The sequence below is a fragment of the Malania oleifera genome, chromosome 6 (genome assembly GCF_029873635.1).
Source record: "Malania oleifera isolate guangnan ecotype guangnan chromosome 6, ASM2987363v1, whole genome shotgun sequence".
NCBI classification, from domain to species: Eukaryota; Viridiplantae; Streptophyta; class Magnoliopsida; order Santalales; family Ximeniaceae; genus Malania; species Malania oleifera.
This window is the reverse complement of record NC_080422.1, coordinates 24666455-24672454: the sequence shown is the minus strand read 5'-3', so window position 1 is coordinate 24672454 and position 6000 is coordinate 24666455.

The following is a 6000-nucleotide window of genomic DNA, read 5'->3' as shown; positions in this document are numbered from 1 at the left end:
TGAGCTTCAAGTTAATTTCCATATTGTGATTTACTTTGAAGTATATTAGTTGTGCTGTAATTGGTGTACTAACCAGGTTTTTGAGGAGCAAGTTCTTTGCACACATCTATTTAATCTCTACCTTGTAGATTGATGATTCTAAGGGTTGTTTGGATCATTGGCTAAGCAAGGGGATATTTCTTAGAGAGGCGGGCTCTAGCCTAGTTAAGGAGTGACCGAACGAGGGAATATCGTTTGGAGAAGGTGGGCTCTAGCCTTAACCAAGGAGTGTTGTAAAGGTTTATTCCGCCCGTTAAAGGAACAAGTTTAGTGAATCCTTTGGTGATTTACCAAAGGTGAGGACGTAGGCTGGGTATAAGCCGAACCTCGTAAAAATCTACATCTCACTCTCTCTTTCTCTACTCTTTATTTTCAGTACATATTTAAATTGCGTGGATGGTTTAAATTGAAAATCATATATACTATGTTTATTTTGGAATCAAGTAAACTTAAAGTTTTATTTTGATTTGGATTTCAGAAACCGAAAGGGTGTATGTTGGTTAAACCATATCTTGCAGAAACCATACGGGAGTACGTTACTTGGTTAAACATCCCAAAGAGAAATTAACTAAGATTTTACCTGAATTCTAAATATTTGGAAAGAGTGATTGGATTTTATATTGAACATCATATTGAAGAAGCAAATTCATTTACACAATGCTTGTTTCAAATTTGGATAATACAAACAACAATCTTGAGTTTTTATATTACATAAGTGCTGTGTATTGGCTTGGTTGTTTGCTGTCTAATTGTAGTTGATTGGTTTGGTTGAATGATTTGATATTTGTATGGTTAAGGATTAAATAAAGAAACTAAGTTCTTGAGTGCTTAACAAATTAAACAAACAAGTCACAAATTGGTTAAAAGAAATAAAATAAGTTTAAGAATTCTAAAAAGGAATTAAAAGAAACTTTTTAAAAAAGTCCAATTTACCCCACTCCCCCCCCCCCCCTTTCTTGGGAAGCTATTCCTAATTTCAATTGGTATCAGAGCCGGGTTATAGCAACTCTTAACTAGAAGCTATAAAAAAGATCTAAATGGTTAACGTAGGCGTAGCTCCCTTTGGAGAGGGAAAATCTTCAATTAGGCGACCAATCTTTTGTGGTTTGAACTACACTTTCTAGAAAAAGAGAAATATATCTCCAAACTATGAATTGGAAAGCATGGGAGGTTGTCATGAAAGGTGACCAAATTCCCAGTAAGATAGTTGATGGAAAACAACTCCCTGAGGAGAAAATTGATGTGACAAACTTAGACTATAAGATGCTGCAAGTAAATTCTAGTGCCATGAATTGCTCTATATTGTGCTTTAGATGCCAATAAATTTAATAGAATAATGGCTTGCAAATCAACTAAAGAGATATGGACAAGCTAGAAGTAACATATGAAGGCATTATAGATGTTAGGGATAATAGGATCAATATGCTCACAAGTGAATATGAAGCCTTTAAGATGAACCCGAATGAATTCATAACTAATATGTTTACTAGGTTCACTCACATAATAAATTCCCTAAATGCACAAGGAAAAACCTACACTACTTATGAAATGATAAGGAAAATTCTTAGAGGGCTACCAACCATATGGGAACTAAAAGCCATTTCCATAACCGAAGGAAGAAATTTGAAAAACACTTCCTTAGATGAACTTATAGGTTCTCTCCTTACATATGAAATGACAGTGAATGAAAAGAGTGGAAAAACCAAAGCCCAAGAATCAATAGCCTTTAAAGCCTTAAAAGAAAACTCAAGTAGTGAAATGGATGAAAATGAAGAAGCCTTCATATCTAAAATGCTAGCAAGGATACTAAGACGGAGAAAAAAATTCAAAAGAAGAAATCAAAAATCTGAATCAGATGAATTAGAAGAAGAAGTTAGCAAGAAATCAAAGAATAAAACTCCTATGTGTTACAATTGCAACAAAGTTGGACATATAAAACCGGAATGTCCACTACTAAAGAAAGAGTCTAAGAAGAAAAAGAAAAAGGTCATGAAAGCCACTACTTGGGACATGATGAGTACAAGTAGTTCTGAAATTGAATCAAGTGACCAAGAGGTTGCTTATACGTGCTTTATGGCTTGGGACGATGAGGAAAGCTCTTCAGCCAAATCCTTAGATAATTCTTGTAGTAATTCTTCAAATGAATCCAATGATGAGGGTATGTCATCTTATGAAGAACTAAAAAATGATCTATTCGAAGTACATAAGATGCTGATCAAAGTAAATAAACAAAATGCTTCATTGAAGAATAAGAATGACGGTATAATGAAAGAATTAGAATCCCTTAAGAATGCTAAAAGGGAAAAGGATTCAAGGATCAAGAAAATTGAAAATATGTATGATGCTAAAATGAAAGAATTAGAAGCTAAAACTTTTGCAGATAAAGAAAACGACTTGAAAATTAAAGAATTAGAATGCAAGAATGAAAAAATGATAGAAGACCTTAGATCCCTATCCTCTATGGTATATGAGAAAGATATATATATATATATATATATATTTATGAATTAGAGGATAAAATAAGAAAATTATCTCTAGAGTTAGAGAAATCTCAAAAGAAGGTTGATAACAATAAAGAGATAGAGTTAAATGATCTCAAAAATCAGGTTACAGATAAAAAAAAGATCATTTATAAATTTACAAAAGGAAAAACAAACTTTGACAAAATGCTAGGCTCCCAAAGAATGTCTCTAAACAAAGAATGCATTGGATTTAATTGAATTGAAAATAAAAAGAAAAGGAATCTTTACATGGGTTATTTCTTAAAAGCACCTTGAACAGTGTTCAGTTGACTGAAGTGTTGTGGTCAGTCAACTGAAGTTTCTTAACCCCTTAAAAATATAGAACTAGATATAGGGTCAATTGACTGAAATCAGAGTTCAGTCATCTGATGTTGCAAGTTTAGTCAACTGAAGTCACAAGTTCAGTCATTTGAACCGCTACTACCTGCTGTATATTCTTTCCAACAAATCTTAAGTCGACTGAACTTAATCTTCAGTCCTCTGAAGTCATATGTTCAGTCATTTGAAGTCGCACGTGAATAGTGTTCAGCTGACTGACAGCAGTGTCCCCCCTTCAGTGTTTTAGCCATAACTTTTTATATATAACTCCAAATTCGGTGTTCTTAGTGTCAAAAGAAAGCTAAGAGAAAATCATAAACTTTCATGTTCATCACTTTTTAAAATAATGAAGTTTTGATAGTGCAAAATACACCTGACTACGGCTGTATCAAAATTGACAGTAAATAGAAAAACCCTTTTTGGTGCTTTTTATTCCAAAAATGATTCTAACCCTTTTAAAATAATTTTTGACTTTATAAAATTATTTTATAGATATTTTAAAAGGTATTTAGGTCCAAGAAGTTAACCTAAAAGCTTAAAAATATTGCAAATGATATTTTAAACATTTAAAGTACTTACATAAAAACTCTTAAAACTTTTCTCATTCTTAAGTCTTCATGTTTTGTTTCTTCAAGCTTCCATCTTCTTTGAACTTTATCACTTTGCCTTTCTTTGGATCTTTTAGTATTCCTTGGCTTTCAACAACTCATTCATGTCTTCATATTCTTCAGAATTTAATATATCATCTTTAAATCCATGCTTGAACTCTTTTAAGCTTCATTTGATCCTCTTGAGCACTTTGACCTTTGCTTTCTCGTATATAAGCCCTGAAATATCATTACTCACACAAATACATTAAATTTCACTTGTTTGTTAGCATCAAAACAAGATAACAAGATTTTAAACCTTGTAAGGCCAACAATCTCCCCCCCTTTTGATGATGACAAACAAGGAGGCAAAAATGTGAGTAAGCTTTAAAAAGGCTCCCCCTTTCAATAAGCTTCATCTTAATAAAATCAATATTAATTTCATCAATCATGCTTATCACTTTCTTTTGGTTTTACAAGCTTTTTCAATCAATATTATGCTCATGCTCAATTTTTGCTTCACAACTTCTCCCCCTTTTGACATCAATCAAAAAGAAAAGAAAAGATTTAAATTCAAATACAAATCATTTTGAGCATATCAATAATGATGTATTCCAAACATATGTACACACTCAAGTTATTGTTTTTCAATATTGCATGGATAATGTATAACTCACAGCATTTATTCAAGATACCGACTGATAATAATTTGATGGTTTTTATGATATCAAATTAAAATTTAAAATTTAATTCATGATGTTAATCGATTTATGACACTCCCCCTGAACTCAATACATTCAGATTTGATACCAATTATGCTTTTAAGTTTATTATTCATGCTTCATATATTGATTCATATCCTGCATGTTCTCATGAATATACTCATCAAATATCAATATCATGCTAAGATCATCAATGTCACATCATGCTCATAGACATAATCATGATCATAAATAATTTGACTTTATGATACCAAGTGAGCTTTTAAGATTTGATATCTATTGAACTTTTTTTTTTTTTTAACATGTGAAACCAAAAATACTTTATAGATACCAAAGCTTAATATCACATCATGCATAGTTCATGGATATAAAAAAAAAATCATTCATAGCACATGGATACCAACATAGAGATCAACATAAATCAAATTTATCCACTTGATTCATTATTAGCATGCATAGTCAAAAATTAATTTTATATCAAGATTCATGCTCATGCTCAAGTTTGCAATATAATGAGCTATAAATTATCAATATAAGTCAAGTCAAGTCAAGTCATACTTATGTAGCATATAGCATATCGGCACATAACATAAGCAAGTAAGCATGTAACATATAACATCAAGGTGCTTATATAATAAGCTTAGAATTGATATTTTCTATATATTTCCTTAAGTTATGCCTTGAAAAAAAATCATCCTAAGATTTTGGCCAACAATGTCATTTACTATTTTATATATGTGTGAAGTCACTATTTCATTTTTGGCACCCATATTTTCTTGAGTCCGGAGGATTTTTGAAGGAAGGTTTCTTTTATTTTCCATACTTGCTTGGTTTTAACACCTTTCCTCTTAAATGGACATTCAAACTTTATATGCCCCTTTTTCTTGCATTGATAGCATATGGTGTTTGTGCAGGCATTCGAAGAAGTGCAAGTATAGTCTTTGGATTCTTTCGAGAAATATCCCATGTAAGAAATCTTTTTCTTTTTATTTTCAATTCCATTGAAACCAATGCCTTCTTTATTTAGAGACATTCTTTGTAAGCCAATCATCTTATCAAAATTTTCCTTTCCTTTTGTGAAGTTATGAATGATCTTATTGATTACACGTCAAAACTGCGTAATTGGATGTTTAACCCGGGCTTTACGGTTTATATTTTTAATTAAATATCTAAAATTGTCCAATATTTTAATAAAATGCCAAAATCATCATTCTTGAACTTTATTACACTATTTATGAAGTTTTGGTAATTTTTTGTCGCAGGAAAATTCCCGAGAATCAAAATCGACACCTGTTCGTATTTTATACATAACTTTTCCGTCCGAGCTCCAATTGAGACGATTCAAATTTCTAGAGAAAGAGGAAACGATCATATACAACTTTCATGTTTTTAGTTTTGTGAGATACAGGCTCCAAAAGAGTCCAATTGGCGATGAACAAAGAATGAAAAAAATAAAAAAATATAGCAATTCGGGTTTCCTATTTGGGTCTAGGGCTTTCCCCCCCTATCCTATTTAACCCTTCTCTTTCTTTTCCTGCGTAGGCAGCCCTCATGGCTCCCCATTCTCCTCTTCTCCTTCTTCTTCTTCTTCTTCTTCTTTAGTTTGTTTTTTTTGTTCTTTTCAATTCTGCTTCTCTCCCCTTGTCTCTCTTCCTTCCCTTCGTCTTTCCTCCCTCACTCTCCCCCTTTCCTCTATTTTTCTTAGCATCCTCTGCCCTCTTGTAGTACGGCCAGCCTCTTCCACCATCTTCAGCAGTCCCCAAGCACAGCAGAACACTAGCCGACTCCATAGCAGGACCACCAAAGCGCAGC